This window comes from Amblyomma maculatum, chromosome 6 (assembly GCF_055883805.1).
Source record: "Amblyomma maculatum isolate TAMU_Amacu chromosome 6, ASM5588380v1, whole genome shotgun sequence".
Classification (NCBI taxonomy): Eukaryota; Metazoa; Arthropoda; class Arachnida; order Ixodida; family Ixodidae; genus Amblyomma; species Amblyomma maculatum.
Window position 1 is genome coordinate 152,048,915 of NC_139349.1, and position 24,850 is coordinate 152,073,764.

The following is a 24,850-nucleotide window of genomic DNA, read 5'->3' on the forward strand; positions in this document are numbered from 1 at the left end:
AGATAGCCTTTGCACCTCTCGGGAGTGTTTTGACTAGCGTTGTTTGCATGCTGGTACGTATTCTTACCACATGATCCCTGCTGTCTGAATTTTCAAAGATGGGCTCTTTCAGTGAGAAATCATGTCTTTGCGATATTGCTGTTTTTTGTATTGAAGTAGTTAGACGGTGTCTTCATTGGGCAACAGCCACGACAGACGATGTTTGAGCAGGAACTAAGTCATATGGCATCCTTGAATGACATTCATGACGTTTTGTCGAGGATCGTTGCAGAATCTGTGTAAAATGTTAAGCAACTGCTTTGGCATTTTACATGGTTTGCTAGTATTTCAAAGAATGTTGCATGTTGGTGATGTGGCTTTCATATATTTTCATGTATAGTAGTGGGATTCTAGTTGGTAACAGTGAAGTTTTTGCAAGTGTAAAGACACTTGCAGCATGTAAAACTCTCGCGAGTATCTAGAAAGTGTAGAACGAGTCAAATAGAAGTTTATTCTACTTATTGCCTTTGCCTTGCTTATTCACTTTTCAGAAAAAGGAAGAGGTCGAAGCCTCATCATCTTTTCTGCATAGTTATTTTTACTAAAGAAATGGATTCACTGGGTGCTGTGCCAACAAACTGGCTCTCGAAGTCCAAAGTACGGTGCTCGTGGCCGCCAAAAGGTGCAGGAAGGTCTGCCAATGAACAGATGGCGAGGAGGAGAGTGGAACCATTACTGGATTGGCAACGTTGCCCTTGCAGGGTGTTAGGCTATGCAGGTAAAAAAAGAGATGTGTTTTGAGTAATTCAAAACATTCTTTTTGAGTGTTTTATTCCTTCCTCTAGCATAGAGTTGAAGAAAAGAGCTAAGGTATGGACTGTGATAATGACTGGGAACATTGCAAAGCAGTAGTCAGCTGTTTGCAGTGCACCCACAGCTGAAGTGCTCATATTTCAGTTTATTTAAAGGAGTCCCATCGAGTGGAAGTAGGTTAAAGAATTGGGAGGAGGTTGGGGAGGGGGGGTGGATGGTTATTCAGTTCTTTGGAATAGCTGTAGTGGTTCTTCCTTTTTTCACAAAAGTTTTGCGACCAAGTTTTGTCTGCTATAGCATAAGCATTTCTAAGCACTCCTGTGGACAGAAGTTGTATTTGCACTTAACTTATGGTTTCTGTCATACTAGCATGGCTCTTCGTTGGTAAATAAAATTTGTTTCTGCGGGATATATAAGTAATCCTATTAGAAGCAGAAGGGCATGTGTAAAAGATGTTTGTTATGACGTATACTCAACATATGTTTTTCTGCACAAATCTGATGATGCACACAAATATTGGCAAGTATCCTTCACCTTTTGCAGCTTCCATGGCGGCACAGGGGTTAATGCACTGAGCTGGTGACCTGAAAGAAATGGGTTTGATCTTTCTGTCACAGATTGCTAGAGGCTGTTGTACTATGTGCTGTTTGTATAATCAAAGAACAACAGATGGTTGAAATTATCAAATGTCCTTTCATCCCATGCCATTAACCATACTTTTTATTCCAGAGAAGTCTTTTTCGTCATCAGGTCAGATAGAACATTTAGTTTTTATTTCTCACAATGGTTAATTTTGAGGATCAAGTTTGGAAAGTAATTTTTGGAAGCGAGAGTTTCAATTACGTATTCATCAGCAAGGTGATACTTTTCTTGGCAAGGTGACTTGGAAGTCGTGTTGGCCAAGTGGTGATTTTGTTGACACAGGAAAAATTTCTCTCAGCGGTACCATGTGTGACTTGGTCCATTTTATGGGAGTTTGATTACATGGAAAAATTGGTGAACTGGGTTCTTCATGTCTGCACCATGACTTGTTGTATTTGTAATTGTGCAGCAAGGCCAAAGTAAGTGCAGATACATTATGCAGTTCAAAAATAGCACATTGGCCCTTATAAGTTTTAGTTATAGTAACAACTTATCTGGCTATAATATATTTACAGAGGCTTTAAGGGAGTCTTCCTTGTCCTGTCAAAACGCAACGTTTCTTGTTGAGTTAATAATGCAACAGGTCACCTACTGGGAAGATATTCTTAATTAAATTGAAGTCGTCAACAATGCTTTGAAGTGCAAGTCTGCAATGTTCAAATATTTTTGTATATTGCCAGAATCCTGAACTCAAATTACTGGCAAATTCTATGTTTCTATGAGGCAAGCTGAGTTTCAACCTGGCAGTGCTTAATGTGCCACTAGGGTTGCTGAAAGGATGCTACTCAGTGCCATTCTATGTCTAATTTTCATGTCCTTATCTTTTTATAATCTAATCTCCTATGCCAGAGCTTGCGAGAAAATGGCACTCGCTGAGCAGACCTCCCACTTGGACTCCGAGTCCAGTGACGAAGAGTGTGCTCTAACAACGGGTAAGCTTTTTGCTATCTTTAAAATTTTGTGCACTGGCAAGAATTTTCTTGACTACAGCCTGTAGCTGCATGTTTTATTAGCCAGAACAACAGCGCAACAGGTGGGACTTAGAAGAATGGACAACACAGAGCTCTATGTTGTCGTCCGTTCTTCCAAGTCCCGTCTGTCGCGCTGTTGTTATGGACCACCGTGCACACCAACTTGCCCAACAACTGGTATTGGCAGTAGACTACCATGCTGCTTATGTGTTTTTCATTATGCTGTATGGATCAGTATTTTATAGGTATGACATGAGGATTTATGAGTATAGTTGGCCATGGCAATAATGTAACCAGCTTTTGATATTTGTTTTCCAGATGAAGAGCTCCAGATGCCCACGTTTAATGGTGGGTATTTTTTCTGCTCTCAGGCTTTTTGAATTATTTTGTTAACTATTTCTAGTCACTTTTGGAGGCCATATCTTAAGTGAATAAGCAAAAATATAAAAAAGTCTTCCTACAGCAGGCATAAAAGGAGTAATAAAGCAATGTAAACAAAACAAATAAGATGAAAGCACTTGGGGACCAAAATATAGTTCACAGAAGGGAAATAACTAAAAAAAGAGCTCAACCACTGCAGGCCTACAACTAAGCATGTTAGTTTGAGTTTTGAAGAACTTAATCCTAGGTCCTCAATTGGTAATAACATGTACATCATAAAAAACAATTCATTTGGTACCACCTACACCTCTCCAAGGCCACTAGTTCGCCCCCAGTGCCGCTGCTAATTTCACAAGGTGCTTAGTGGACTGCAAAATTGCTCCCAGCTTCAGGCTGCATGTCAATTTTATATCCAGCAATGAGTTATTTATGCAACACTCAGTCTGACCTACATAGAATATTCGCCACATGAGAGCAGAATCTTGTACACCACTTATGTCTTGCGTGCTACGAAGGGCTTCTTATACTTTTTGATGCAGCCTGGTTTCATCTTTAGTGTCACATTGACTGTGCCACCGAGTTTTGCAAGTTTGTTCTCGGCGAGGAGTACCATATGCACACCTGTTTTACCATCAATCTCCTCTAGCCTATGTGAAAACTGATATATGTAGGATATTACTGCTATGTTTACCTCTAAATAGTCATTCACCATGGCAGCCGGGTTACCTCATAAAGTACGGGAAGCATTTAACTCCTGCAATATTGAGCGCATGCAATGAGAACATATCAATGAGGTTCTACAACATGTGTCTGTATGTACTGCCTGTTTGTGTACTGAGGCTTACCAAAATGTCTTCTATCAATGAAAGGATGCGTGGCTCATCTGCGAGTCCCAGTTATGAAAGCTGCAGGCCCGCGGGAGATCACAACAGTATGATCCTGGATGAGGGCGCTAATTTCAGCACATCAGGAATCAGGCTACGGGCATCCTCCAGTTTCCAAGGCCTACCTCTAGGTACAGTTACCAATACCTTGCAATGAAAGTTGTTATTATGCATGCATGGTAATAACTATGCCACTTACTTGTGTACATATATCTTTCTTCAATCACAATTCATTTTTTTGCATTGCTACAGCTAAGCTCATATTTTTCTGAGCCTATGTGAGGAGCATTACAGCATAATCTTCCTGTTGACATCCTTAGTTGCTGCATGCATATCTCTTGGTGTGGGTACAGCCAAGTTAAAGATTTCCTGATTTTACCTCCATGCTCCAAACTGCACTACACTGCATGAAGAACCACCTGACAACGCACTTCTGGTGCCCAGACAATGCCAGGGCTCTTGATTTCGACGGAAATATTGCATCACCACGTGGTGAGCGCATAGGATGCAGCTCAGTACAGAGCTTGGAGGCAGGATCAGGAAGTTTTAAACCCGACTGTGCATTCAGCAGCACGCAAAATGTTGATAACCACATTTGAAGGCTACCGACTGCTATTACAGGAAGGATATTGCTGCTTGAAAACAAAATTTGATACTCAGTTCAAATACTTCATTGCTTTTCAAGAAAAATTTTGTTCCTTATTATAAATTTCTGACTTTCCATTGCATCATTGGCTTCTCTGGTTTTGTTAACATGAAGCACACACCATGAAGAATTCTTATTAGCAGATTACTTGTCAAAACCAGCTCTGTGCAACAGTGTGGCTACCTTTGGTAGGAAAATCAGTGGTATTATTGTTGTTGCCTTGATGGAAGTTGAAAGGCCTTTTTATTCCAGGGCCATTTTGTTTCTGTGTTTCTGTAGGAAGTTGCTGCCTCTGTGCATGTTGCTTAAAAAAAAATGTTACACACTTATTTGCTTTCTTTGATGAAAAGTTTGCTACAATATTTTCTGTTTTTTTTTTCCAACAACATACAATGTACTCTGTTGAACTTGAACTTGAGAGGGTGTTTCATTTATCACAAGTCTCATTTAAGCAATATGTCCATATTTCATAAAACAACCTTATTTAGATTGTGTCACTCCTGACTTATATGTGTAGGCTAGAGTCTTGGTTTGGCCCCGTTAGTTAGAATATATACTAATAAGAAGCCAAACAAACAAACAAAAAGATTTACAGAAAAAAGTGTACAGAAAGCAGGAAGTAGCTTTTATACACCCACGTGACGTCATGAGAGCAAGAGCAACAAAAATTATTAACCAAACACCATCCACCCTAAAAGACTAATTATCTGCGAAATTTTGAAACTGCTGCACAGCCATACTAACCATATCTAATGAAAAGAAGGATGTAAATAATCAGAGGCAACGAAAAAACAAACAAAAACCAAAACAGCAATGAACGAGTCATGGCGTCAAAGCAAAAGCAATCAAAAGTCAAAAGTAAAAGTTAACAGGGCTTTAAATATGCTTTTGGTTCTGACGAAGAAAAGCTGGGAAGGGGAAAGTGGGTGAGAAGAAAGTAGGTAAGGGAATGTTTAGGTGGAGGATGGGTGAGAAGGGAGTAGGTCCATGAAGGGAAAAAAAGTTTCTTCAGTATGCATTTCTCAGCCTGGAACCACGGATCCTATGGCCTGTAAAAGAAGTAAAAGTGGCAGTACCAGGAAAAACTACAATACTGGGTAGATCATTGGTCACCACTTAAGCAGGTTTGGTGCAGATACACCTTACAAAGGGACAGGCTTTGCAAAAGGCCCTGATAAGGAATATATCTAAGGGGGACAATTCTTAAAACTTTCTGCAAAGGTGGAGGGGGGCGGGGGAACAGTACAATGTTACTGGATAATAACTACACAGTGAACCACAAATTACATGCAAATAAAAACGATTGACAAACTCAAGCAACAAGTTATAAGGAGGAAATGTGTTTGGAGAAACATGTACAGCTTACGCTATTGCGGAAGGGAATAGAGTGTACATGTGCTGCAAATAAAGTGTACAATTAATGCTATGTGGGGTTGTTTTCCCGAATAGTTATGATGCAGATGGAATATACCTATAGATATTCTAGTACATTCTAAACTCGGCAATAAGCATCCAACACAACCACACCCTTGCTCTCGACCTAGATGTAAGACGTGCAGTCATATACAAAAAGACCACGGTTAAAAGTAATGCAAACGATTTCACTTTTCACATAAAATCAGGCTTTAACTGCACATCTTAAAGCATTGTCTATTTTTTAGAATGCTCCTTCTGTCATAAACAGTACACCGGAGAGACAGGGCAACGAATGAACATAAGGCCTAATGGACATCGGGCAGACACAGGCAAAAACCGCCCAAAAGCAGTTTTCCAGCATTTCAATCAGAAAGACCATAGGATCAAAGAAATTAAATTATATATTCTCCAGTCAGGCTTTAAATTTGTAAAGGACAGCAGATATAGAGAGGCATATGTAATTAATAAATTTAGACCATTTGAACCAGCAGGAATAAATGTATCGAAAGGAAAGTTAGAATCCCTTAGGTATATTCCCCCTGCATCATAACGATTCGGGAAAACAATCCCAAATAGTGTTAATTGTACAGTTTATTCGCAACACATATACACTCTATGCCCTTCCGCAATAGTATAAGCCGTACATGTTTCTCCAAACACATTTCCTAATTATCACTTGTTACTTGAGTTTGTCCTCGAATTTTTTCTTGCATGCAAATTGTGGTTCACTAAGCGATTATTATTCTGTAACTTTGTACTTCTCCCCCCCCCCCCTCCACCTTTGCAGAAAGTATGAGGAATTGTCTCCCTTAGATATATTCCTTATCAGGGCCCTTTGCAAAGCCTGTCCCTTTGTAAGGTGCATCTGCACCGAACCCGGTATTGTAGTTTTTCCTGGTACAGCCACTTTTACTTTTTTTGCAGGCCGTAGGATACGTGGTTCAGGGCTGAGAAATACATACTAAAGAAACTTTTTTTTTCACTTCATGACCCACTTTCTTCTCACCCATCCTCTCCTCCCCACTCCTTCACACTTACTTTCTTTTCACCCACTTTCACCTCCCCAGCTTTTCTTCTTCGGAGCAAAAGCGTATTTAAACCCCTGCCAGTGATGATCGCTATGCCCAGACGAAGACAAGTCCACTTGTGGAAACGTTGGCTCGACCTGCGAACTGAGGCGTACCCCCTTTACCCTTGTTCAGTGCTCCTTCATACCGTGTAAACCATCTCCTTCCTCTCGTTCTACCTGGATTACCAAACAAAGGAAAACAAGTTGGAGCGAAGGCTGAGTCAGATATATGGGCACTGAATTAACGGCCGCATGGCAGATTAAACCATAAAATCAACTATTAACCCAAGTGCAGTGTGAATAATAGGAGCAGAAGCAGGATCACATTTGAAGCCAATTTAAAGTAACCTTGTTCCTTGTCAGTCAATAAAGTGGACGGTGTGCTGACACACCGGTCTCTGGCTTTAGTAGTCAGCAGGGCCCCAGTGATGACCCTTTAGACTCAGTCTGAGCCCGTGCTTTGATTATCATTTTTAAATACAGTGGGTAAGACGTTTTTGGTTGCTTTGTATGCTACCCAGATAGCTGCCGGCTTTTTTATGTTTTAATTGCAGCGAGATGCCATAATTCCTGCGATGTGTACATTGGCCAAACTGGCAGATACTTCAATGACAGACTGCTTGACCACCAACAGTTTGTATGTAACAAAACCGGCAGCCATATGGATAACTTGCAAAGCAACCAAAACGTCGTGTGAGCCACTGTTAGTAAAAATATAATAAAAAAAGCAGGGGCGCAGACAGAAGTCTAAAGGGTCATTACAGAGACACTGCTGACTACTAAAGCTGGAGACCTGTGTGTCAGCACCCCTTCTGGTTTACCGACTGACAAGAAACGAGGTTTCTTTAAAGTGGTTTAAATATGGTCCTGCTTCTGCTTAGATGTAATAACGCTGTTTTTGGGTAATCGTTGATTTTATGGTTTAAATCTGCCGCGTGGCATTTGATCCAGTGCCCGTATACCGGAGCAAAATTCGGAGCAAAAACCAAGTCAGGTGACGGCTTTTGCTCCGAATTGTTCTCTTTTGTTTGGTAATATAGCTGGTAACCCTTCCTTTTGACATTGCTTTTGCTTCGATGTTAATAAAGCTGCTTTCATTACTGTTTGGTTTTTGTTTATTTTTCGTTGCCTTATTTGTTGATTGTTTGCATCCTTCGATTAACTGGATTCGGTTAGTATGGCTGTACAGCAACTTCGAAATTTTGAAGATAAGTTTTTTAGGGCAATGGAAGGATGGGGTATTGGTTTACAATTTTTGTTGCTCTTGGCCTCTTGATGCCACGTTGACTGTGAATTGTATTTAAATGCTGCTCCCTGCTTTCTGTAAAATGTTGGTAGTTCAGTGCCAGTGCTGTTGTGTTAGTCCAAATCTTTTTGGGCTGCCTCTTATAATTATTATAATGTGGGAACACAGAAAGACTGCTGGTTTACTTCACATCATTTAGTTAATTATTGTCAAGTAAATATGCATGCCTTGAAAGGCTTGGAAGAAATTTGGCATGCCTTTTATGGTCAATGTGGTGCTGTAAATCACAACTATCTCTAGGTGCACTCGCCAGCACTCCCCCTGCCACTGCTCTGCACACTCGCCACTTAAGGAGGGGTGATCTCCATCTTGCTCTTTAGTGATTGTCTCCTCAAGGCAGTTATTGTGTCAGGTAGTCACATTTTCGTATTGGGCACGAGCGCCACCACTGGAGCGAATGGCGCTAGTGTCGAGCTAGGGGAGCAAGTGGGATCACGTGTATCCTTTTGCTGCTGCTGAAGTGGATGCTCGACTGAATTTGTGCATTTTAAAAGCTAATAGTCACGCTTATTTCTGTAGGTTCAGTTGATACAGAGTGCCAGCCTTGCACTTCTTGACCTTGCATCGTTACTGAGGCTGCTGAATTTTATTTAAGCTGTTGCAACGGTCCGTTACTGCTCTGTACCCGGACGTAAGATAGGGAACTCGTCCCAAGTTTCCATTGCTACCCAAAACATAACCTCACAGAACCTTCCTTAATCAAAATTTGAATGGACAAAGAAGCGAGTGATCATTCCTATGATGTGCGCAGCAGACATTTCAGTGAGCGAGATTTCGTCCATAGACTTGGCGCCAAAAGTTCGGTGAGCGGCAAAAGAAACGGCGCGCTCGTTTTAATTGGTGCTTATCACTTGGTAGCTAACGATACTACTGCTGGAAGGATGGAAAAGATACTGGCTTTTTCATGAAGCAGTACCTTCCAAAGAAAGGAGCGATCATGCGAAGGCCAGAAGGTCTCAAATTATTCTAAATGAACGCTTTGACACGGAAGTTTTACTGAAGTGAACTAGGAGAATCTGCCGCCCCGGGCAGCGGATGCATGGTGAAGTTGTCTCAGACATCGTGCTCAGTACTGTAGTAATTTCAAATGACAGAATCCGTGAATACACGAAAGATAGAGTGTTGCATGCACGTTGGAATGCGCTGATCGAAATATGCGTAAAAAAAAAACGGGGAAAACAAATATCCGCTCTAACCTAGAGTATCAATGAAGATAGTCAGTGCGCAAGAATTCACTGCGTGGAACGCACGTCACACTTGCTAAAAGATTAATCCATGTTATCCCCACAGTCAAACTTGTTTGCTCTATTACGTTCAAGGGCGTAGACGAACGGTGCTGCTTCCGCCAGCGCTATGCAAATGTGCTCAGCATCTGTCAGGCTCCTGACAGCTCTCTGCTCTTGCAGAGAAATGCCATTACTTGTGCACTGACTGCTTACATCTGACTGGTTGTGTGGTGGTTTCAGTTTTTTTTTTCATAAGGGCAGATTAGCTGCAGCCGGTGCGCGTCGTCGTAGCAGTAAAGCTAGCCAACTTCGATAACTCTGATTCGGAGAACTGCTTTACTGCTGAATGAGTGGTTATCATACCTCATAATAAGCTTATAGAGGCCCAGACTGAGGTGTATATTAAATAAATAAATGTATGTAATGCTAGTGCGCAACTAAACTGCCTAGGAAAGCATCCTACAACAGCAGTTCAACGTGCGTTATCCCACTTCGTCATGCGGGCGCTTCCGAGTGATGGCCTCACGGTATGTCCTCGCGCCCAATACTGCCTCATAGTCTTGTTATGAGAAAGGGACTGAGAGCACTACTTGACTGAATATAGTGTTCAGCATCATCAGTAGTACTTGCCTCTTTGTATAAATGAGCATTGGCAAGGTGGTGCAGTAGGGTGACTTGCCCTCCAAGCCACACCAGCCGAAGGAGAACAAGAATGTTTTTTAAATAGATTTTTTGAGATAAGAGGATAGTTTCAGTGGTCCAGTTAAGTATACCAGTGTTGGTGCACATCAGAAATTAGGTGGATACTGTTAATTAGTAAGTTGGTTTTGCTTTTCTGATAATCAGTTTACCGTTAGCCACCTTGTAATTTGTAGCCCTCTCTTAGTGGGAGTAGTGACCCCACTTACCACTGTACAGTCCCACTTCTTTCTTAATTTTAACACTACAGTGTAAATATTGTAATGCAACAAATTTCTATAATTGGCCTTTGGGAGCATTTGAGTGAAATTTAGAAGCTTTGCATAGACGATCTTTTACAAATAATTTTAAAAAGCACTGTTTGCAACAGCTCAAAGCCAATGCGGGCAACAGCTAGGTCAACGTGCATTTGTAGTGGCAATCTTTCAATTTATGTCAACTAGCCTTTTCAGGTGCACCTTCTCACTGGGTGTCCCAAGTGACACAGGAAGTACGGGATGTGGTGGAGTGCCGTAGCAACCTATTTTCCTCTAGTCGAACCTTGATATAACGAACCTCAATGTATCGAATTCGCGATGTAACAATTTTTAAAAATCTTCCAATCTCTGCCCCATTAAAATCATGCATCTTTTTCGAGATTTAAACGAAATAATTTTGTGCCGCACTTTCAATTCAACGAAGTCGCCACACTTCTGGGTCGGCATCTGAATAGCAACGTAAGGGAAGGGTGGAAGGTGTGCGTGAAAGAAGAGGCGCCGTAATGGAGGGCTACGAAATAATTTCATCCACCTCTTTAACATGCACTGACATCGCACAGCACATGGATGCCTTTCCGTTTCGCCTCCAATGAAATGCAAAGGCACCGTGTGCTGTGCTGAGAGACATCAAGGCAAGGAACGCGGCTATGCTAGAAAGGTTATTAAACACCTGAGTGGCGAGAAGCTAGATTGATGGCTTGCCACGGGGGCTTACTAATCATGGAAGCATGTCAAGACAAAACCGGCTTTGAAAAATCCAGTATGTATAACAAAAGTTTTATTCTAGCAAAACAGACATTTGAGCGAGTTGGTATATTTTCCAAAACTTTACCAGCATTGCTAAATGGTTTCTTCCTTCTCTACTTTGTCTCCTGTCGCAGCGCTGGTAAACTTGTCAAAGTTTTACTCGTTTTAATGAGGTTTATGTAAGGTTAAATTTCCTCCATTTTTTCAGGTAGCGTGCAGGTATTTGAAGTCACTGCAGTGGTAAAAGCAAAATGGAGTGCAAGATAAATGCAGTTGTATTGCATTCTTTTATCATTTTCTGGAGTGCATAGCTTGGGCTCCCCGCAGGGGCCCCTTGTGTAATGAGGTGTTGGACCCTGAGCCTCTATACCGAAGCTGTAAACCGTACTGTTGCGATGGGTTTAAAGGTGGAGGGAAGAAACCGTGAACGGTGGCGGTCGAGGTTGTGGTCAAACCTCGGCCGACGGGCTCCCCACCTGTCTACCAGGTGAAAGGCTCCGGGACCTTCCTCTGCATATAAGGGTGAAACAGAGGTGACAGAATATTAGGAACCCTTAGGCCACCCATAATGCATGGAAAAACAATCATCAAAAAAACTTGATCGACCTCCGAAAAGGAGTCGCACCGAAGTGACACAAAAAATCGCGGCACCAACTGAGAAGTTCCCAAAATTTCTTGTCCTGCGGTCATTATCAGAGTCTAAACCTGTAAACGAGCTATCAGTTTGTCTGATAGCCAGCTGGCTGAAGGCCATCATTGGGGCAAACTACAAAGCGAAAAAACTAGGATCTGGTGACTTGCTAATAGAGGTATCAGACAAAAGCCAGTCTGACAAACTCCTCAAAACAAAGACATTTGCTGACCTTGACGTTCAGGTATCGCCCCACCGCAGTCTTAACAGCTGCCAGGGAGTGGTTTCAGAGCGAGACCTCTTAAATGAAACAGAATCAGATCTCCGTGAGGGCCTACAGAACCAAGGTGTAAGGGCAGTACGAAGAATTACAATCAGGCGAAAGAATGAAGAAATAAAAACGAAACATTGTTCTCACTTTCAACCGGACCACACTTTCTGAATACATTAATGTTGAATTCATCCGATGCAAAGTTAGCCCGTACATACCAAGCCCCCGCAGGTGCTTCAAGTGTCAGCGGTACGGGCATGGTAGCCAGACATGCCGAGAACGCCTTACCTGTGCAAAATGCAGCGCACATGACCATGCAACTGATAATTGCAATACAACTGACTTCAAATGTGTGAACTGTGAGGGCACACACCCTGCATACTCACGGTCCTGTGTGGCCTTTCAGGCCGAAAAGGAAGTGATCAATCTGAAGGTTACCGAGAATATATCATACGGAGAGGCGCGGAAGAAACATAGAGCTCTCTCCTCTGCTCCCTATGCTGACGCAGCCCGTAGAAGGGCCAGGCCGCGTTTAGTAACGGTGGGCACGCAGTGCAATGCTGCTGACGTGCTCCCACCACGGCTCCTCACTAAGCAGCCATCGGCTGCCCCAATCTTTGCAATCCCGGAGGTCACTTTCTCCCAGACGTCCGGGACACCAAAGGCATCTGAGAGGAACTTGGTTCCTCTGGAAAAACCCCCTGCCTCCATGCCTTCATTAGAGGCGATGGAGGTGAGCGTGGACTCCGCAGCGTCAGTGGCGCCTAGGGAGTCCGCCAATGAGAGGCGGTGCCCACCGGACCGATTCAAATTGAAAAAACAAACGCCAATTAAGCCACCTAATAAATGCGGCGAGTCCTAAACCCACTGTCTCATCCATATCCCGCACTTACAAAAATGGCTGCTGAGAGTATCGTTTATTGGAACTGTCGACGCTGTTAACACACTGCATACACTATGTCAAAAGATTTGGACAACCCTGCAGTGGCCACGGGATTGGAGGAGGTCAGTTTACATCCCTATTCCAAAGAAAGGCAGTGTCAAAGATTGTTCCAACTACCGCACGATCGCGCTTATTTCGCATGCTAGCAAGGTGATGTTAAAAATCCTGCAAGGTAGGCTGCAGCAGTATGTGGATCGGGAGCTTCCGGACGTGCAAGCTGGGTTTCGCAAGGGCAGAGGAACTAGAGACCAAATTGCCAACCTTCGCTGGATCATGGAAAAAGCAAGAGAGTTCCAGAAACCCATTTACTTCTGCTTTATTGATTATGCCAAAGCGTTTGACTGCGTAGATCACAGCAGATTGTGGCAAGCCCTCCAAGAGATGGGAGTTCCAATTCACCTCATCTGTCTCCTCAGGAACCTTTATGAAGGGCAAGAGGCCACAGTCAGAACTGGGCATGGTCTTACTGATTGGTTTCCGATTGAGAAAGGGGTGAGGCAAGGCTGCATACTGTCGCCCTGCCTATTTAACCTATATGCAGAGTGCATCATCAGGAAGGCCAGTCTGGACGAGTCTTCAGCTGGAGTGAAGATTGCTGGAAAACGTATCAACAACCTTAGATATGCGGATGATACCACTTTAATGGCAGAAAGTGAAGTGGAACTCAAGAGACTTCTGTTGCGCGTACAAGAAGATAGTGAGAAGTTTGGGCTTAAACTGAACATTAAAAAGACGAAGATCATGGCGTCTTGCCCTATCAAGTCCTGGAGCATTAATGGACAAGAAGTGGAAGCAGTGACAGATTTTCTGTTCTTGGGCGCCAAGATTACCTCGGAAGGAGACTGCAGCCATGAAATTAGGAGACGCCTGCTTCTGCGAAAGAGAGCAATGGTTAGCCTTGACCGCCTTGTAAAGAGCAGAGACATTAGACTGCCAACCAAGATCCGTATAACCAGTGCTATGGTCTTTCCAGTTGTGTTGTATTGATGCGAGAGTTGGACTGTCAAAAAGGCTGACCGCCGAAGGATTGACGCGTTTGAATTGTGGTGCTGGCGAAGACTCTTAAGAGTTCCTTGGACTGCCAGAAGATCAAATCAGTCGATATTGTCGGCCATAAACCCTGACTGCTCATTGGAGGGTCAAATTCTAAAGTTAAAGCTCAGCTACTTTGGTCATCTGATGAGAAGAGAGGAGTCGCTGGAGAAAGATTTGATGTTGGGAAAGGTGGAGGGTCGCCGGAGAAGGGGTAGGCAGCGAACGCGATGGTTAGATGGCATTCTCGAGGCATTGCAGATGAAGCTATGTGATGTTAAGAAGATAGTGAGAGACCGGAAAGCGTGGCAATGACATGGTCCATAGGGTCACGAAGAGTCGGACACGACTGAACGCCTGAACTGAACTGAACTAAATAATCTGGATGATGTATATGAAATCCTTACCGAGCACCAACCAAACATATTTTGACTGCAAGAAACCCATTTAAAACAGCAGACACAAGTTTCCTCGAGCAGTATCACGTATTCAGGAAGGATAGGCAAGGCAGCACTCGCCCCTCTGGCGGTGTTGCCATTGTAACTCAAAAATCAATCCCATGCCGAAGGATCTCACTTAATACAGGCCTACGAGCGTTAATGTTTGGTAAAATAACAACAGTGTGTTCTCTGTACATTCCTCCAGATTATAGGTTATGTAGCGAAAGTTTTGAAAAGCTAGTTGATGAACTGCCAGAATCATGGCTGCTGGTCGGAAACTTTAATGCACATCATCCATTATGGGGATGTACAAGAACGGACTCCCGAGGTGTGCTAATTGAAAAATTCTTATTGTCCTCAGGATCATGCCTACTTAACACAAAAGAACCAACGTACTACAACATATTACATAACACATAAACATCCATAGATTTAGCTATCGGCTCCCCAATGCTCTTAGCAGCTACAGAGTGGGTTGTAATTAACAATCTATATAGAAGTGATCATTTTCCGATCTTTGTAAAGTATCCTGGTAATAAAAATGAAAATGCGTCTAATCCTAGAAAGTTTAAAGAATATGCAGCCAACTGGGAGATGTTCAGGGAACACTCGTCATTCGCTTGTTCATCAGTTACTGACTTAGGCGTTGATGAATCTCAGCGCTTGATCACGCTGCACATTATAGAGGCAACAGAAAAATGCATTCCTCAGACATCAAGTAACCCACGAAATAAACGAAGACTCTGGTTGAATGCAGAATGTAAGACTTCTCGCGAAACTCAAAACAGGGCATGGTCGAAACTACGCCGATACCCCACAGCCGAAAACCTAACAGCGTTTAGGCGTGCAAAGGCAAATGGCAGGCGTGTTCGACGCATCTTCAAACGAGAAAGCTGGTCATCATTCATTTCTTCTGTGAACTCTTATTCTTATGCACACAAAGTTCACAACAGGATAAAAGCACTCAAAGGATATAGCACAATCCCAACGCCCCTTGTCAGCACCAGTGGTGACTCTCTTGAATATCAGACACACTAGGGCAACACTTTGAATACATATTCAGGTCAGCACACTATACAGATTCCTTTTTGCGGCACAAGGCGAGAGGAGAGGAAGCACATACATCATAAAAGAACATCCACAGGGGGATACAATAGCCCATTCACCATGCAGGAGCTGTAGATTGCACTAGACGCATGTGGTAACACAGAACCAGGTCCTGACAGGATCACATATAGAATGCTCAGGCACTTGCCTGTGGACACTCTTGAAACCCTACTCTGCCTGTATAATAAAGTATGGGCTACAGGACGCTTTCCTAAAGCATGGAAGGAAGCGATCATCATCCCCATATTAAAACCCGGAAAAGAACCCACGCTTGCTGCTAGTTATCGGCCTATGACTCTAACCAGCTGTTTATGCAAGCTTTTTGAAAAAATGGTTAATCGTCGCCTTCTCCATTTCCTTGAATAGAATGGTCTTCTTCATCAAAATCAAGCTGGTTTTAGAGCTGAGCGGTCAACAGCTGATCAGCTCATTGCCTTTGAGTCTTATGGAAGGGATGCTTTTGTACATAAACAACATTGTTTATCTGTCTTTTTCGACCTCGAAAAAGCATATGATACCACTTAGCGCTATGGAATCATCCGCGACCTCTTCTCTCTTGGCATCACAGGGAACATGTTAAATACAATATGAAGTTACTTGTCTGAACGGACATTCAAAGTTCGTGGTGGCAATGCATATTCAAAGCAGTACATACAGAGAAATGGTGTCCCCCAAGGTGGTGTTCAGTTGCACACTTTTCATAGTCAAAATGAACTCTTTAAAAAGTGTGTTGCCAAAAACCATTTCTTGCTCTGGATATGTTGATAACATCCAGATAAGCTTCAAATCTTGCAACCTGGCCATCTGTGAACGACAGATTCAGCTAGGTGTTAACTAATTGTCCAGGTGGGCTGATGACAATAGGTTTAAACGCTGAACGCGAAATCAAAAGCGTGGGAGCGGTTGTGCACAGATTATAACAGTATGGCAAACGTGCGCCCACATGAAGTAAAGCAGCTGAAGAAATTGTGGGACAATTTGAAGCAAAAGTTGAAAAAGGACAAAGCGAAGAAAACAAGAGAAGTCATGGCGACTGGTAAGTTTTTCGTGTCTTCTTGAAGTGGTAGCTGCAAATCGTAAAGTGTGACATATTACAGGCGGAGGACCACCGCCAGAGCCTTTGGACCCGAGGCTTGCAGAAATAGAAAAATTCCTGCCGCACATTGCGGTGAGGGTGCCAAACCTGTTCGATAGCGACGGGCTGCAGCCGCCTGCCAGCCAGGCAGTCAGCAGTCTCATTGAAGACATGATTCACGGAGACAATCGGTGGGACGAAAGTGGCGATAGTAAGTGGGACATTCCATTCTGGTAGTGTTGCGGTGGCCGGGGCCTTGGAGTGGAAGGCGCGTTAGGAAAGTGAAGCGGGCGTTCGTTGGCGTATCCCATCGTAATATGGCGCGTCAGACCTCGTGCGTCGCTTTCACAATGCGATTTTTTTTCAACCGCCTTGCGTGGGCCTCACTGCTCGTACGTCAAGGCCAAAATACTTGTTTAAAAGCAAGGGATGGTGTAATGTTGCAGTGCTGCTGTCACCTTACCATGTAATTTTCTTTTCAGGGAGGGGAATGCATGTAATGAGCGCAAACCCTGGAGTGATTATGAACAAGTTTGCTTCTGTACCCATTATTTGCATGAATTCAAAAGAGTTTGCCACTTTTCGAAACTTGCAGATACTCCAAATGCAATACTGCTCTGCTCCAGGAATGCAAGAAGTTTCTTCCTGTTTGCATGCAGAACCAGGGCCTGTGCGAGGTTAAGCAGCACACAGCTGTATTCAGCTTCCTCAGCCCAGTGTTCTAGTTCCCATGGCAATACAGCTGTAGTTCCAGTCTCTGAAATGCTACCTGTAACAATATTTGCTGCGCAGTGTTGTGTTATGAGTCTTTTTGCTTAAGACGTCCAAAAAGGGATAGTTAGCTTTTTTTTCCAGACATTTATTTCCTTGATTTGCTCAACAACACACTGAATGTATTTACACTTCTTTGCAGAATACACAGACAACCAAACCAGTGGCAGTCAGCTGTTGGATGTGCTGCGCAGCTCACCACAGCCAGCCGTCAACAATCGCGGTCTGGCAGCCGAAGAGGCCACACCAAGGGCATCTTGCAGTGAGGGCATAGGACCCGAGCCAGTGGTACGCCGTCGGCAAGGAGACCGGGCTGCTGCCATAATGGAAGCGCTGTCGGCAGAAATTGAGGCACGTCTTCAGGCTACAAAAGACGAGAGAGTACAAAAGCGCTTGGAACATAAGTCTAGGATGAAGATGCTGGCAGACGAGCATGCGCTAAAGCAGCAGCAATATGATGACGAGAGGCACAAAAGAAATGCACTTCACAAGATGAAGATGCGTGTGTTGCGAGAGAAAGAAAAAACACAGAAGCTTAAACAGTCAGTACTAGCCAAGCAGTTATAGATGCTCAGTGCAGGGAAACACTGACTTGTACACACAAGGTAGCCCGAGAGTGCCAAAAAAAAAGATTCATTAATGTTATTGTACTCAGTACTGTACCACTATGTTTCAATTCTTCATCAGCTGTTCATTTTGGACTTGCTGCAGCATTCTCTGTTCATGGTGATTTTCACTTACAATTGCAAACAAAGCATACATTTTACCTCTAATCAGAATCCACTTCACTGTCATCCCCGCTCCGCTCATTTGTGAAGCACCGCTGAATGAGATGTGTTCTGAGCTGTGTTCCCAGCAGGGTGTCGGGGGGACATGATCCTGCGTCCGCCTCTTTAGGATCAAGATCAGGCTTGTCGCTGTTTGGAAGTGGCTCCCTCAGGTAACAACCAATGTTGTGCAATGCTGCAAACACTGTGATGACGGCAACTGATCACTCTCTCTTTAATTCGAGCTTCTTTGCCAGACACGCAAATCGCCTTTTCCAAACTCCAAAAGCTCGCTCTACGCTGTTCCAAGTTTTGATATGGCTCTTGTACCTGCAAGGAGCATAAAAAAATAATTACCTCGCACATATTTCACACCGGTTCTGCAGAATTGTTTTTCTTGCCTTTTCTGTGCACATGTTTTCGGTTTCCTGAGCGGTGTCAAAAGGAAGCTCAAGCATGCGTATCCTTGATCTCCAAGAAGGACACCAGATACTTCCTTCTTTTCATAGCTCACCATAACCCGGCTGTTAGAAAAGATCCGGTTATCGTGTGCAGAACCACGCCAACATGACACCAAATCATAAAACTGAATTTCGGGTCCTGTGACAGCCTATAAAGAAAACGGGAAAAGCAAGTTCAGGCTGTTGTAGTGTATGAGAGAGGCTCATTATTTTGGCAACAAAATGTGCACTCGGCAGGTTGTACGGGGGCTAGTTAGGCAGCAAGCTCAGCAGACACGGAAGGCACGTCAGGTTGACTGAAGGGATTGCACGTGGGAGAGTGGAGGGCTTGTAGTGTTCATGTACGCGACCCGTGTACATGAAATTCAGTGCACTTTCTACCTGCATCACAATCTGCATAGGCGCACCTATACAGGCTGACATGTCTGTGTATGATGTCCTGTGCATGCATCAGTGTGCTGCATATTATCACTCGTGTAAAAGGAGGCAGTCAAATACAGACAGCTGCATTCCTTTCCATTCATTCCCATTTGAGTACTGTTGGGCACTTCTGCCTGCAGTAGAACAGCAAGACAAGCTACCGTGCATAATACAACATGCGTGTCTTTGAGTGACATGTACCGTTTTACAGTATTGCAACCAGTCACAAAACAAACTTTTTTCCTGGAGACGCATTCACATTTCTTGGCAACGACAAGAATTATACCAGATTTGAATTGTCTGAGAACAAGTGTTACTTACCTGAACATTTATTGAGAAATAGCCTTTCCATTCCTGAAGACTTCAGCGCAGTCTCTCCCTGGGATTTTATGGGCACATACGTGCAGTCGGCGCACCCAGTGACGCCGGGAATCCCTCCGATGCTGTAAAATCTTGTCATGGTTGCCTTCGATCCAGAGACATTCAGCAGGCGGACGTAGTTAGGGAATAGGCACAGACAGATCATCTGCGTCACCTCCCAAATACTTCTGCAAACAGCAGGTTGACAGACATTCGCAAGGTCGCCCACCACAATCTGCATCGCCCCAGTTCCATAGAACAGGAGCGCAATGAGGAACTTCAGTGCAGACGGCAGTGGCGATCCTCTGTTGTCTTCATGTGCGTGCAACTGCAGCTCTTGCAATATCGCCAGCACTGCTTGCTTCGTAAATCTATACCGAGCCAAGAATTCGTGGTCGCTATAATCCTGCATCGGGTTGAGCCTATCAGCGAGACGCTGTGGCGGTGGCAACCGAGGAGGGTCATAGACACCGCCACGCAAAAGTTCTCTTGCGCGGCGTAAAAACCTTCGGGAACTTTCGAAGCTACCGTCCTCGGTGACAAACGGCGTCGGAAGCATTGCTCGTTTCCTGAGGGACACGGATTTTGATGCACTCACAAACGCCCTCCTTGTGAGGCAGAAAAGCGGCGTCCAGACGCAAGCACACACACGTTAAAGAGCACTTGGAGAAGAATCGACGCTGCGCACGGCTCTGCTGTGCGCCGTGCGCAAATGACCGTGCTGCGTGCAGAGCCTTGCAGAGAAGCTTGCTCTCAGGTAGAGGAGCGGTGTTAGGAAGCATGAAGGTAGCATACCCATTTCCTAACAGAAATGGCGCATGAAGGGCGGCCTCACTTAGGATCCCTCAGTAGGGAACGTTTCAGAATTGACATCAGGTCGCCTTATGGCATGCAAAGCACCCTCATTAAGGTTAGGAGCGTTTTAGAATTCGGGCCTTAGTGTTTAGTTCCATGAGCCACTGGTCGCGCCATTGCAGAATGCAGTTAAGGTCATTTGGGAGAGCTGATATGTTAGTCACTGTGCTGCAATGAAATGAACACAGGTGCGTCACTGCATTTATTTTGGTTCCACATATTCCTTTTATTTCATCATGTGCTGAAATCGCTGTTCATTTTACAAAAAATGGTCCTAAACAATTCCAGGGTGTTGAGCATAGACAAAGTTCTGATTGTTGAGCCTTGTACATGATAAACATAACATGTCTATGGGCTTATAAAAAGCTCATTCCTAATTTTTTTTCCTACTAAAGTCTTATGATTTGTGCCATATTGGTTTTCAGATCAAGCGGCTTGCATTGATTGGGGGCCAAAATGCTGATGAGGCCACACGCCTGATTCTAAAAACGTTAATAAAAACTGCGGTTGCCTTGGCTTTTACTCTTGAAGGGCGGGGAACAGGCGTGCCTTCAAGCAGCTGAAGCTGTATCGAGTAATCGTAGGTGAGTTTTTACATGCCAAGTTTGTTTGGCCTTGTTTACACCTTGTGAGGTTTCTGTTCCCTTGTGTTCTCTTTTAGCATTGCTTTAACTGGTTGTCCGATTTACTTTTGCCGGTCGACATACCAGCAGACCCGCTTTCTCGAGTTGGCCTTGATCTCCTCGGGCCTTTCCCACTCTCTTCGTCAGGGAATAAATGGGTTGCGGTGGCCACGGATTATACTACGCGCTACGCTGTCACCCGAGCGATACCCACCAGCTGTGCAACTGACATGGCTGCGTTTCTTCTCCACGACGTCATCCTGATCCATGGTGCTCCACGCCAGCTGCTCACTGACCGTGGCCGTTGCTTTCTTGCTCTTGTAGTCGACGAAATTCTCCGGTTCTGTTCCATTAAGCGCTATTTCACCACCGCTTACCATCCACAAACGAACCGCCTCACCGAACGCCTCAACCTCTCGCTCACGGACACGTTGTCAATGTATGTATCGGATGATCACCGTGACTGGGATGCTACTTTGCCGTTTGTAACGTTCGCATATAATTCCTCCCGTCACGACACAATGGGCTACTCACCCATCTATCATCTATACGGCCGCGACCCTCCCCTTCTGTTTGACAGCGTACTGCCTCCCACCGTTAATGCCAGCTCCTATGTTCGTGACGCCATATCTCGAGCTGACACCACCCGGGTTATTGCTCGCCGCCGACTAGCTTCCTCCCAAAATTCCCAGAAACGCCGCCATGATTCTCGTCACCGCGACGTCCACTACTCTCCGGGCTCTCTCGTCGTGATCTGGACTCCCGCTCATAGAGTTGAGCTGTGTGAGAAGCTCTTGCCACGCTACGCAGGACCCTACCGTGTCAGACGGCCAGTCACTCCTGTGACATACGAGACGACCCCCGTGCATCCGCCGCAACAGTCCGCTATGCCACGTACCGAGATCGTTCATGTCGCCCGAATGAAGCCGTACTACACCTGCAGTAGTTCGACATAATGCGCACCGAGACTGTGCTTTTTGTGGGGGGGGGGGGGGGGGGTAATGTTACATATATGCCCTGCGTCGCTGGAAGTTTAAGAGGACGATCAACAGTATAGTGACGCGAAAGGAAGACGAAGCTGAAGAAACCGTTGGGACTTGCCTGAACACTTGCTGTGTTCTGCTCTACTGTGCTGTGAACACTTGCCCATCACCTGCTGTGGATTCCTGTGCTAGCCTTCTGCCCCGCATCAATATTATTATTGTAGCAGGTATTTTTTTATGGCCTGCAAGTGGAGATGCCAGATTATTGTTTTCATAAATGCATTATTTAAACTTGTGTAAAGTGCCTCCAGCGCAACAGCTTTATTTTGTTTCAGTTCTAAGTCATCCATGGAGCACGTGATCGCAAGGTGCACATAGCGGGAACGTTTTTTTTTCATATAATATGTATTTCATTTATATTTTCTGTCTCATTGTTGCACTAAGTGAAGAATTCTGTTGCTAATACTGAGTTTTAGGCACTTGTTTTGCACTCGTTTTCTTTCTTATGTGTTACTTATTGTTTGTCGAATTGTACATCCAAACATATATTGGTAATAAATCACAGGATGGCCAAAAGCTGTCAGGGGGACCTCATAGCCTTGGTTTTCATTTGATACATCAAAGGGACAATGCAATGAAAAATACACAAGTTTACATATAAAATGCCCTCCTTACACAAATTCTAGCGAGCCAATGCAAAGGCACATAACTGCTATAAGCCTTTTAGACCACAGTTCTTTATAAACAAAGTCAAGAAAGAAAATAGCAACGGCAAAAATCTTAAATAATTACAGGAACTAAAGTAATTGTTATGTTGCAGCAAGAGGAAAAGGTAATATATGTCGTAAAAAGCAATGGAAGAAAATATATACGTGCAAAGTAACGAAATTTAACCATTCGGAGCTGTAAGAATACAAAAGTGGTATAGTGTAAAATGTCGCATGCAATAGCATCAGCTCCACCTGACAACACTTAGCTGCCATGGCAATGAGCCTTCAGCAGACATGAAATAGTCTGCAATTTCGTCCCTCATTACCATGGCAGCTGAGGTAGGCCGGCGGTTTGATGGTGGCGCACTGCTGCCAATTTGAGCAACCATGTTCCGCCATTCTCCATTCTGCACAGTCTCCTCACTTGGCATGTCACCGTAATTGTAAAGGCCCCTATGCCTTGCCAACCATGAGGAAATTGTGCAGGACCACGGCTGCTTCAATCAGAGTTAAGGAGGTCTGGCTTGCCCTCCCCTGTTCCCAAGAATACGCACCATCTCGAAACTAAAATGCCAAAAGCATTTTCAATGCATCTGCGGGATGTTGAGAGGCGGTAGAGAAATACTTTTTTCCTTTCTTCTAGCTTGCTCCCAGGGTAGGGACTCATCAAATAAGTTTCCAAGGGGAATGCTGCGTCCCCAACTAAACAAACCGGCCAGTTGGAAACTCCTGAAGGGAATCCTGAGGTTCCCTTTTCAATGGGCGTCTACAAGACGCTCTTTCTGAAGAATGAGCCGCCTGAAAGCCGGCCTTGAGCTCCGATGTCTACCATAATAAAGCGATAATTGGCATCTGCGATAGCGAGCACGAGTAGTAACCCTTATAGATGTAGTAGTCTGACCCACTGTTTTCAGGGCATTTGATTGCGAAATGTTTGCCGGCAATACTCCCTATCGCATTTGAGAAATTCCACTTCTTTTCATATTCTTCTTATTTTCTCCCATTCTCTCTCACTTGGACACCAAAGTACAATAGGCTTCAGGCAATCGTAGATTGCTGGAAGAGTTTCCTTTAGGATCTCTCCCACTGTACTTGCATGAATCCAGTAACTCATCGAGATATCTTGGACCGATCCACCAATGGCCAGGAATCTACAGTGGAATGTTAACAGAGCAAGCGCTTCACATTATTTTTGAAATACTTATCGATGTTTATTGCTGCAAACATTAATAATACGGGGAAACATTCATACATCATGCTTTGCAATATGGATTAAGAACAAAATACTACAAGGCTATAGAGAGTATCCCTTAGCAAAAAGTAATACGTTTGAAATATATGGCAGGATATTTATATTGTATTTTAAACGTATTTTGTATTTCTGAATGTAATTAAAATATGTCGAAAATAGATTCATCAAATTTCTTGCTCAGCATTCAAAATGTATTTTTAAAATTTGTCAAAAATACGTCACCTTAGAATACTCTTCGAGTATTTTTAAAGATGTTAAAGAATATAGGTTTAATTTCACCATGTTGAAAATGCATTAAAAGGCTACTTTGTAAATATGAAATTAATTCATTGAAAGTATATTCAACTGTAGCAAATGGACAGTACTCGAAAATACATTTGCACCACACTTGAAGTTGCTATAGGAAATGAATTAAAAAAGTACTTTCACAAGTATGAAAATAATATGCCAAAAGTATACTTCAATTTTAATAAAGGACAATCCTCGGAACATTTGCAGCACATTTGAAGCTCCCATTGGCAATGAACTAATAATGTACTTTAGTAAATATCAAATTATTTAATCCAAAATGTTCTTCAATTCTAAAAAATGGCTAGTCCTCAAAACATATTTGCAACCCACTTCAAGTTGGCATAGAACCAAATGGTGCTTGAAATGTTTCCGGCAAGTCAAGACACTTTCTTTTCTATCCTTTTGTTTGTTACAACAGTAGTAGGCAACTGAACCACCACACCATGTTAAGTCTCTATTCAGACTGCTAATTAATTGAATAAAATACAATGTGCATATCGAGAATTTAGGCCAAAGCACCACGACCTACTTTTCCAAACCCTGTTATCTACAACATATTCAAACATTTTTTTCTTTTTCAGTTCTTAAACTGTAACCCCTGGTAGCAACAGCTAGGCCCTTTGATTTGGACAGCAATATGTCAAGCTGTGTATACTATACTACATATATTCCACAATACCGATTCACTTGTGTTGTGCTTTATTTACATTTGTTAGGGACTAGTATACCAAAAGCCTAATATCAAACTGATGCCAGAGCAAGTAATACTTCTTACTAGGACAATTTTGCTATACCTTCAGATCATTTTTTTTTCTTTTATAA

The 24,850-nt window shown here is 43.6% G+C and overlaps 1 pseudogene; it reads left to right on the forward strand.

Annotated features, from left to right (window-relative positions):
* Positions 1-2,296: 2,296 nt before the first annotated feature.
* LOC146187071 (uncharacterized) lies at positions 2,297-17,897 on the forward strand (annotated as a pseudogene).
* Positions 17,898-24,850: the final 6,953 nt, after the last annotated feature.